This window comes from Vanessa atalanta, chromosome 22 (genome assembly GCF_905147765.1).
Source record: "Vanessa atalanta chromosome 22, ilVanAtal1.2, whole genome shotgun sequence".
In the NCBI taxonomy this organism is placed as follows: domain Eukaryota; kingdom Metazoa; phylum Arthropoda; class Insecta; order Lepidoptera; family Nymphalidae; genus Vanessa; species Vanessa atalanta.
In genome coordinates this window covers 249,852-262,017 of record NC_061892.1, presented here as the reverse complement: position 1 = coordinate 262,017, position 12,166 = coordinate 249,852, and the positions used below count along the sequence as shown (strand labels likewise).

General features: G+C 34.2%; 1 protein-coding gene and 1 non-coding gene across 2 annotated transcripts in view; one reads left to right on the top strand and one right to left on the bottom strand.

The window, feature by feature from the left end:
• Positions 1 to 12,166, bottom strand: part of LOC125072772 (NADPH oxidase 5) — a 61,967-nt gene that overhangs the window by 39,282 nt on the left and 10,519 nt on the right. The gene's annotated exons all lie outside the window — the stretch shown is intronic.
• Trnar-acg lies at positions 1,438 to 1,510 on the top strand. Its single transcript has one exon. It is a non-coding gene; the product is annotated as a tRNA-Arg (tRNA).

Below are 12,166 nucleotides of genomic sequence, written 5' to 3'. Positions count from 1 at the left end.
GTGCAAAGGGCAAAATCACCTTCGCCTACTGAGAAGAGCACAGCCAAGCCATTAGCGGAGCACAGTCTGGGTGGGACTATACATGCGTTACATCGACATGATTTCTGATCTCTCTGATATGTAAATATTGATAAATACCGCCTTAATTGCTTAGTACATGACATTTACAAGTGAAAAGATTATATTCTAAAAAGATCTAATTTTATAAAATTACTTATAAATATTTATGTTGTATACAACAAAACATTGACATTCCTATCATATTCTAATTTGACTCTCATCACCCCCAATTTTTCACATGAGATCAATGAATTATGTGATTAATTTAACATTTCATTCCTAGAAAAATATTATAATATATTGACATACATATCATATACGAAACGCATTACGGTTCTTGTGTCATTAACGTCGGATAAAAAGTAGTCTAAGTTTAAAGTAATGACTTTCTAATTCAACGCGAGCTGCGAGTAAAAACGAGTTATGCTTAGATTATAATACTCGTAACGTGAAAAAACAATCTAGCCCGCGGTACCTTCTGTAGCTTATAAGGAACCATTAATGAACACAGACGTACTAACAGACTTTTTCATTCACGATTATACCGCAAAGATATTAATATGGTGGATCGGTGGCTACATATACGGTGTAATTATGTGATAAGCGATGATCGAGTCCGCTTTAGGTCTTCGACTCGATGACAAGATTCCTATTATCATGAGCTATAAATCCCATGTCGCCTTCGTGCAGCTCGGCTCGTTTATGGGGAAGTTATGTCTGAGTTGACGGATTTAGTAGGATGGTCTGTAGCGGGCGCCGGGCATGAATCGAATTTATAATGAATATTTGTTTACCTTGTCTATTATTAAATTGAAATTTTATGAAAACAAAAATTTCGATAAAAAGGGCGTTTTATTGTTACGAGATCACATATATATATGATAAAAAAAAGCGTGAAGTTAGCATATATGTTTTTTTTACTTGTAGTCAATTACAATGGTGGAAAAGAGTAACTTAAGTTCCTCGTTGGTTATTCACGTGAGGCTCCGAACCGGTGGTAGGTTTAATTTTATTATTTACTGTAACATGTCATTCGTTCGTGCATGGTGAGTTTATGTTCTTACTTGAATAAATAATATTTTGATTTAGATTTTTAAGTAATTTCTCTTTGCCCAGTAGTGGGTCATTTACGACATATAACGTTTGTTTTGCTTCCGTTGATATCATTAGGTTTAAAACTTATTCCGTGTATGAAAACAAATTTGTCTCGAATCTCCACCGGACATATTAATTTAATTTTTAAATATTAATAATTAAATATTACAATTTAATAATTAAATATTACAGCATAGCTGTAATATTTAATTATTGCTTTAAAGACTCAAATTAGATTAAAAATAGAATGACATATTTTACCTATCTCATCATCTGAACTCTGGCCCTGTGGCGCAACGGATAACGCGTCTGACTACGGATCAGAAGATTCCAGGTTCGAATCCTAGCAGGGTCGAAGAATTTATATTTATTATTTTGTTATTAATATACAATTATAAAATTTAAGTGGTCGAGATTTTGGGTAAACTATCATGTTGATTTTTGCTATTTTTTTCCAATTATAATTTTATGATAAAAGTGAATTGACACGTGAAGAAGCATCCTCATTTTGACGTATGAGTCTTTTTCTATCTTGCTAAGGAAGACAGACCAAAAACGGAAAGGTAATTATTTCTAATTATCTAAAGGTAAGTAGTGACTATGTCCCATACAAACAAGCACTTTTAGAAATATGCTCTAATAAAGATAGACTTGTTTCTTAGGTAGAAATTCGTCACGACTTTTTAATTTTACTACATGATTAACTTCCGGTATTGCGTTACTAATTTTGTCTTGTCTTTTTAAATAGTCAATTAATTTAATTTGTGTTTGAATTATAAATTGACTCATTTTTCTGGGATGTATGTAGTCGACTGAACTGGTGCCTGCCTTGTAAGCAAACAGAAGACACGCAAGGTTAATTCGCTCTTGTATATAAATCCAGAAGAGTTGCAATTAAACTCCACCACTATTTGACGTCATCAATTCAAAATGGCGGTTGGTCAAATATTCTAGTTTCAAGTTTTGTGAAGTTCTCATTGACTTTATATATGCTATCGGTGTTATGATATAAACACAAACAGCGATCGTGATCTCCTCCTGATGTTTTTGGACTCTTTGATTGATTGGTTAAATTACTTTTGGTTTGTTACAATTAAAACGATTACAACTTTGAGATATCAGCTTATAAGTGCTTTAAAATGTATCAGTGTCGGCAAGCTTTTACAGATATATCATTTATAATTGTATTATGTAAAAAATATATGGAATTTATTTTTATTAACTTGACGGTAGATATCTACCGCCAAAAAACAGTAGTCAGTCAGTCAGTCAGTTGTGTTCCGGTTTGAAAAGTCAGGCACAAGTGGCATAGCATCGTACTTCCCGAGGTTTGGGGTCCATTGGAGATAGAAGAAATGGTTAATATTTCTTACAGCGCCATTGTCTATGGACGTTGGTGACCACCAACCTCCAACATGTGCTCGTCCTTAAAACTTCAGATTAAAAATTTTTTTTTTTACTATCCATTTATTAAAGTTCATAAAACATTTATGTTATCTTTTAAATTTTAGTTGTTTTTTTTAAAGTATTAACGTCCAGGAAAACAGTCATCTTAAACATTTTAAATCGGACGTATAAATACTTCGCGCTGCTTACAAACGTATATCGAAGCTTGAAAGTAGATCAGTGGATTGATATCACTTAAATCGATATTACGTACAGAGGATTATGTAAATTCGGTCGGCACTTTGATGTTATTCTAATTCTTAATTAGATTCGGCTTAGTGAGCTGGAGCGGGCGTTAGTGATTACATTGTGTCCGAATGTAATCAACATGTGATTAATATCATATCATGGAAATTAAAGGCCGTGAGTTTGTAGAAATATAAAGTAATATATATCTGTTTGCAGGTATTACATGTCATTATTAATCGGTCGGTCGGTACATCATAGGTAGATAGAGGTTTTGAATACTAAGTGGTAAGGCTCTGTGTAAGCCCATCTGTGAAAACACGATGAGTTCATGGTATTGTGTATTCTACCGCTAAACAGCACTACATATAAGTAATATAAATGTTGAAAAAGAGTAACTACTGAGCTTGTCGGTTCTTTTCAGTAGAATCTACATTCCAAACCGGTGGTTGCTTCATTTAATATAGTTAGCAAAATGACGATTAGAAGTGCTTGTAAAGATTACTCGAATAAATTTTATTTTGTTTTTGATGGGATCGTTACTATAATTTACAGTGCCAGTATCTATTGGGAGCAGTGACTAATAAGTATTTGATGGTCACTGTCACAACAGCGAGTCTGCTTTACGATGTTTAAAATAAAGGCTACAAATATTTTTGACTTGATGTTGTTATGGTTAAGGCTGTAGATTATTTTAGCTTAAGACTGTATCCAGATAATAGCCGAGTACATCTTAATATCATCATATGCATACATATCCATTTGAATTTTACATACAGCCGTAAGACGTCCACTGCTGGCATAGGCCTCTCCCAATGACTTCCACCTTGACCGGTGAGTGACTGCATCCAGCGACACCCCGCGGACTTGACCGTCCATCTTGCGGGGAGGGCGCCCTACGCTGCGTTTGCCGGTATGTGGTCTCCACTCGAGAACTTTTTTGCTCCATTGGCCATCAGTCCTTCGAGCAATGTGCCCTGCCCATTGCCACTTCAGCTCGCTGACTCGCTTACGTCGGTTACCTTTGTTCGTCTACGGATCTCCTCGTTTCTGATTCGATCACGTAGAAAAACGCCGACCATAGCCCACTCCATAGCTCGCTGAGTGACTCTGAGCCTTCTTAAAAGGCCCACAGTTAGAGACCACGTCTCGGCACCGTAGGTTATCACCGGCAACACGCACTGTTCATACACTTTCGTCTCAAGACACTGAGGTATATTTGATTAATTATCAATCCGCATCCGCATCTTTGTTTTTCGTTTGACAGAAAACCTTTTAGCGTTTGAACAATTGCAAAAATATTAATAATATAACGATGAATCTTTCGAATATTTTTTTTCTTGAACTCTTAAACAATATCTGCCTCCCTCATCGCCCACGCTTGGCCGCGTGTTTCCCATGTACTTCACTCGACGGATAAAAACTGACAGATGCGTTCAAGTCCTCGGAGTACTGGCGAGCTTGTCAGTTTCATGTTTCTCACAATTCACAATATTGACAGTCAATACAAATACCGCGAACAGCCTAAAAAATAGTCCAGATCCAGAGCAGAAAAACCGGTGAACGAGTTTTATTTGAAATTTTAGAAAATAGGCAATAGGTCAATATTACGTGCCTAATAACTAATTGCTTAATAAACTTTTGCACCCGAACATTTATTTACATTTATTTTAAAAGAACAAGTAACAGTTTGGAAGTTACTCTAGTTTGGAAGGTAGTCGAAAACTATTCCAAACATGAAAGGAGATTTTAAATTAGTTGAATTTTTTTGATCATGTTAAACAATATGAATGGGTATATAATAATTAAGCAAAAATATGACAGTACGAAACTATAACGAAACTATAACTATTCTTGAATAACATACATCAATTTTTTAACCAACTGCAACAGATATAAATGTTGGTTTTTAAATGAAAGAAAGGAGTACCAGATAAATTATAAAGAGAAATTAAATAAATAAAAATTCAATATGTTTTAAATTCCTGTGCTCCCTTAGAGCCATCTCAGCTTTCTGATAAATTAATTAAAATGATATATATCACTAAATGATTATCTATCATCTTAGATTCTATCTACAATCTTTCAGAGTTTCCACAGAACGGAAGCCGAGCAGGTGCATGACATCTCCGAGATAACAATCTTCTATTAGATTTCTTCGATAAGATGAACAGCTCTTTGATTTTTGGTCTTATTCCCTGAGTATAAAATAGATTTCACTATTTCGTTAAACGTGTATCAATTATATTATTTAACGCGCAAGTGCGTCCTCTATTGATTATAAAACAAAAAAAAATGTTTGAATTAAAATACTTAAGTGTATAGTATATTTACATTATACGAATACATTAAAGCCGAAGACTTCCTGTTTTTAACGCGACCGACCTTTAATAGTTCCCTATCAGCCGAGTAGGCCTGGAGCGGCATAATTTGGGGCCGTCTGCCGGCCACCTCACAGGTCACAGGCATGACCCTGGGGCCTTAAACGCGTGTGTGGGTTGTGGGAGTTCCGAGACAACGGTACTATACGCAGTCAGTATCATGTTTTAACCCACGCGTCAATGTTTAAAAACTCAACAAGGTGTCCACAACACCTGGAAAATCTTGTTTATCAGTATAGTTTCGAATATTATAAATGCGAAAGTGACTCGATCTGTCAGCTTGTTATCTCATCATAATTAAACCAATAGATCTACCTAGAGTTTGAATACGCATTGTATCACTTGAAACTACAAAGAATACATGCGTAATACGAAGTATAAGTATTTTTGGTATATTTAATAATGACTGCATGGTTCTGAGAACTCATTTTTTGACGATCATCCGTATTCCATTGCTGACTTTGCTCACCTATCTGTTTGAAGAGACGATATAAAGCCTATATCATGTGGTTTACCTGATAATATACAAAAAATCTTTAACGTCGAATACATGAAAATTCCAATGAACTTAAGGCTTGATAGTACAGTAATACTAACTACTGAGCCATCTTGGCTTTGTATCGAGAAAAAAATATATGTAATTAAATCGTGGCATTCGTTTTGAGCGACATAGGTAGTCTTACAAGTTTATGTAATTCTATAAACATGTTACAAATAACAAATGTTTTATTTCCACGACGACCTTGACATACCCGCCGTTGGTAATTTATTCATTAATTAAATTATTATTGATCATACAGATTTCTTTTGGAGATTTAATGTGTCACGGTCGATGCTCTCGATGTAGTATTTTGCTCGCTAGTCTAGACTACTATCGATATAGTATACGAGGCATACATCGCAGAGCATAAAATCGGAGCTCTTACAAACATTTTAATATCGTACTTAATTAATTAATTAAAGTTAAACCTACCATCATGAGAATATACTTTATAAAAGTTAGCTCTTACAAGCACTTTGGAATAGCTATTTTTCAATATCAAATTGAATTTATTTAACAACCGAGAAAAAACGACTAGATATGAAGTAATTGCTCTTTAGAAATTGATTTTATATAATTAACAATTGAAACCAGCGTATACATTTTTATTTATGTTCAAAATTCAAAAATACCTTTAATAGTATTATTTTTTTTAATATTGAATTTATAGGCAGAAGTCTCACGGTGTAACTCGGAATGATGTAAGGATTACGACAACGATACTAAATTGTATATCGATGTTATGAAGGAATAAATAAACTCTCATACGTACATAAGCTTTGAAAATATAACTATAATATATAATAATACGGTCTTTCGGGCCGTCGAATCTCGAGTCCATGTGTGATAACCGCCGACAATGAAATGAATCAATCTGACTATAGACTTGTGAGAATATTGATACTGGCCCGGATTTAAACTTGCGGAATTTGATCCACGTGTTTTATCCACTGGGCCATCTCACTAAAATTTTAAATGTCAAAGTATTTTTTTTATCACGCTAACGTTTGGCTACACTGATATATACATATAATTATATAGGAGTGCCTTATCAAATATAGTGTTGGTATTTTTGGAACTTTTTGTTTTATTGCAATTAGCACGTAATTGTAACAAGTGTTAACTGTAATTGCGGTTGTGTTTTAAGGGTCGTGAGTGAACACCTAATTAAATCATGAACTGGTTCAGTCATATTTAAAATATCACCATCACAGATTGCCATCAAACTCCACATGCGAAATTAATACGGCTGACCTTCACGATCGCTAATTCAGTCAGACACCAGCCTAATGAATACTACTTACTACCTTAAAAGATCACGTAGGTATTAGCGATGTAGGTCATGTCGGTGTGATTTAATGTGATTGGTCAGTTGCATATTTGGATCAACCAATCATAATGGTTTATTGACTGTCACATGTCGGTTCAGTGTTGGAAGGCGATTTGAATTTCAATTATTTTTAAAATGAACTGTGCTAAGTCGAATGTCTAACTTTGATCTTTGGACATGGAATTTATTAATTGTGATTATTTTATGAGCAGATAATTTAATTTATATGAATCTAAATATTTACTTATGTTTATATTGCGTGTTCTCCCATGTTTTACAATTAGATCCATACCCAAAAATTGGCTGAAGTAGATCGCTTCTTAGCAAAAAAGCTGTCTACTGCTCTTCATACTACTTTTTTAATATTTTTATATCTTTGTAACGTATATATTTTCTTGATTGAAGTGCAAAAGGTATAGATGATAATAAATAATTGCAAAAGAAACCGTCAACAAGAAAAGAAGAGGTTTTTGTTGACTCAATATACAGGTATCTATAGATGTCAGTCTCAATTATAGTACCCATGCATTTTATAAAACAAAACGTTATCAAAATATGTCAAAGATTCAACCAGATGTCAAAAGAATCTCACATTTCATTTCATTAATTTTATAATTTAATGGTGGCAGATCTTTGAGCTTCTGGACTGTACTACCTCGTCACATATTCTACCGCCAAAAAATAACACTTATATTGTTGTGTTCCGGTTTGAAGGTTAGCAGAAACACCAACGATAGGCATAAAGAGATGAGATCTTAATTCCCTTGGTTGGTAGCGCATTGACGTTGAAATGGTCAATATTTCTTACAGTACCAATGTCTGTGGGCGTTGTGACCAATAACGACCAGGTTTCATTTTTTATATGTATTAGTTAGGTGGACGGACAAATGGGCCAACTGGTGGTAAGTGGTCACCACAACCTATACTAGAAGAGCTAAGATGTTATGTTCCTTGAGTCTGTTGTTACACTTGCTCACTCACCCTTCAAACCCACACAACACTATTATTGTTTGGCGGTAGAACATCTGATGAGTAGGTGGTACCTATCCAAACGGGCTTGCACAAAGCCACCAACCAAGTGAATTATTTTTGTCAGTCCACCTACTTACTATAAATACAAAATATTCCGAATCGTACCGTAGTTCATTTACTTTCAACTAATTAATTTTGTAAAATGCCGACTTACGAGTGTTTCGGCTCATGAACAAAATATATTGAATACAAGTAGACTTTATTAGACTACTTGTATTACACAAGTACTGGTGCTAAGAACATACTTGAATAGTTTATTTTTATTTGCTTTCATTCACAAGGAAAGCGCTAAATGTGCTCACTAATTCCGCGTCTTTTGTCATCCATATTTTCCCTTGTAGATTTATATTTATTTATATATGCTATAAAGTGTTTATTTTGAAAACATAATGCACAAATAGAAACTATTTTACAAATAATTTAATGTTTTATTAAAAGTTTGATGATTAAGTCCAGCTGGACCTAAAGAAATAATACCAGAAGCCCACAGATATTACAGTGTACAGATAAAAACATATATATTATTAATATTAATACACGTATCCGTCATCATTCCCTTATTAGGGAACTTCTAAAAACGATTAAATTTTTTTTACATTCCGTGAGTTTCTCATTCAACCTCCGATCTAACTATACCTCTAACCATAAACGTTGTGATCGTAACTCGTAAACACTGCACGTACATACATCACTAGTCCGTTGATCACTGATCTATAGATCTTCGGTAGATAGATCATTAGAGTGCGATCGATATAGCCTGACGTTCATGCATTATTTATTATTATAAGTTGGTTGATATTCGTGTGTTAGAGGGAGATAGAGAATTTTATTTAATGAAACATGAGATGATCAAAATCGTAGCTAGCTGTGATAATGACCAATTAAATGATACATTTAAACCTACACGTATTTTCTAGAAGCTACTTTTTATCTTAAGCAAAGATTGCGGGTTCAAACCCAGGCAAGTATCACTGATTTGTCAGGTGTTTAATATATGTTTATAATCCAACTAATTTAGGGTTTGAAGGAAAACATCGTAAATATGTCTATTGAAATTCTGTCACGTGTGCATCTTAACCCAATACGTACTTATTGAGGATGTGTGGTGGAATAGGTCTCAAGCATTCAGCAGCAGGACTTAGCCTGGCTAGTGAGTGGTGAGTCTAAATTAACTCATATTCTCTTTAGGTCGTAAGATTGGCTAATAAAGTGAATTTATAGCCCATAACCACCCTAAATGGGCTATCTAATTTAAAAGTCATTCAACAAATCAGACCGGTTCTTCCCGAGCCTATCGAAGTATTCTTTAAAAGTAAACTATATTTTTTTCTAAAGAATCAATCTCCACTTAAATGTCAGCGAATCCGAAAACTTAAATGTCGAAAAATGATCTCTTTATTGTTCAGCTCTTGAAGCTTTCGATATACTGTTGATGATATTTTAGCTGGAAGTATGGCTTTATACTTGCTCCCCTGGAAGAATAGTTCCCATACTTCGATTATTTTAACGCCAAACATCAATATTATGTGTAAATGTGCTCTGGTTTGAAAGGAGAATAAGTAAGTGTAATTTCAATGGATACATGTACCGTCTGAATCTAATGGTTGGCAGCGCTTTGACTGTGGGATTGGTGACCAGATACCACCAGGTACCTCAATTGCTCGGCCATAATTAAACTTACTACAGTATCGTACTAGTTGTGAAATATATGATTAATAATTTACTTTTTTTTAGAATATTGATTAGTGTTTACAAAACAATGAATCAAGTTTCATATAATAGAACAATCTAGAATTTAAGTCAAATGTTTAACTTTTGGTTCGATATTCGTTGATCATAAAACGTGCAAGAAAAATAAACTATATTTCAATATTTAAAAAGACAACGCCCGCTGGAATTATGTACCAACCTACTAAAGTAAGCTCGCTTTAAAGCACTTATATAAAGGTAATTATTTTTAAATGATCTAACGATTTCTGTAGAAATAAGGATAAATTGTGTACAACATAATAACATGGATTAATAAAATAAAAATAACTTATATAATAAAATAAGTCATATACAATAAGTACATATATTATAGGTAGGCGGACGGGCAAATGGGCCACCTGCTGACAAGTGGTCACCACCGCAAATCGCCAATACGCAACTAACCTTGGTAGGGCCGGATCTACCGTAAGGCTGTTTGAGCTTCAGTCCAGGGCCCCGTGGATTCAAGGAGCCCCCAGCCAAGACATGTCAAAGTGAAAAATAGACGATAATGCGAAATAATCCATCAGTTTATTAAATTAAACAGATATATGGCTTGCAGCCCTGCGAATCCTGAAATTAATCAAACCCTTTCAATTAATTTAATTCAAGTTTACGTTCATGTGTGTCTTAAGTGGGGCCTCTAAGTATTACTAGCCCAGGGCTCCCTAAACTCACTGTGCGGCCCTGAACCTTGGGAAATAAGATGTTGTGTCCTTTGTGCCTACGATCGAATGTTTTAAATCAAATATAGTGCTATGTCTTGTTTATTATTATAAGTCAACTTAATATCACTATAATACAATAAAAAATCGTTTTAAGCCGCGTATTAAGTGGTATATTTCACACTAAGCTCACACGATTGACGATCAAACGTGACACGCATCTGATACCTACCGTCACGACTTAAGCATTACCGAAGTAAGCACCAGCGTGACATTATCAAGGTCACGATATATTCATTGCAGTACTCGTAGCATTGTATCAATTTAATCTTCATATCTATAGTATTTATTAAACCGTTGACAAGGTTCGCCTATAAGTCATGTCTTGACTGACTACTTGTGTGGGCCACTCGTCTAAGGTTGACTGTCCAACTGTATATATGATGCAACAATAACGGCCTTAAACAATATTATGAATTTAATCGAATAGTTAAAAATATATAATATATTTGATACGCAAACTTATTCTTGTTAAATAAATAATGTTTAAAATTATTATAAAAATATATAGTTCAAGAGCCGAAATGGCCCAGTGGTTAGGTTAGGTTAGGTCACCACTGAATTTTCATGTACTTTATTTGTGGTTATAATTCATCTCGTGCTCGGTGGTGAAGGAAAACATCGTGAGGAAACCTGCATGTGTCTAATTTCAACGAAATTCTGCCACATGTGTATTCCGCCAACCGTTGTGGAATATGCTCCAAACCTTCTCCTCAAAGGGAGAGGAGGCCTTTAGCCCAGCAGTCGGAAAATTTACAGGCTGCTAATGCTAATGCTATATTATTTTTTTTTTATAAACAATTCTTAACTGTTAATTACGGAGATTAAATTAAATATAAATATATCTCTAGTTTGAAATGCAAGATACTCAGTAGCTCTACCCAAAAAATTGTATAATACGAAAAAATCTAATTAATTTTCGAATGAATACTAAATACAAATTTTATGACAAGTTTTTAATATAAGTTATTAAAATAATATCGACGCATCACATATTCTAAGAAACAGTTACATTTAGTATTATTGTATTCCGGTTTGAAAGGTACAGGCTACAGGCACAAGGAACATAATTCCCAGACCTTCGTGGTGACGAGTTGACAGTGTAAGGGATTTTTGATGTCATTGCATTCTTTGGGTGGTGGTGTCTACTAGCCATCAGATGACCCGTTTGCCCATCTTCAAAGGTTTACTTTATACGCATTAAAATTAAAAACCATGAGTTCATGTTAATTATGAATAATTTAGCATCAAAAAACATAAACATCTCCCTTCTCTTCTCACGTTTGGCATATTACACGTCAATAAATATTCTAGTTATTACCAAATTTCAAGCATTTTGCGAACAAGCAACTTAATTGAAGCAATTTGAATTCCTTGCCAAGTTTATGTTAAATTAATTATGACAAGAGGTAACGAAGGGTACCATCATTTTGAATATTGAAGGACAGGTTGTAAATTTTGTTTTATTTTAAGAAGGCAGAGAAAAAATGCTAACCTAACTTTTTCTATAAATAATATTGGCAATTACTAATATTCGTTTTTATCGCCCAATGAAGCAGAGTAGGTACGTATATTAGTGGTGTGTGGTATATTCGTTTTGAGAATTATGGTGAATGGACCA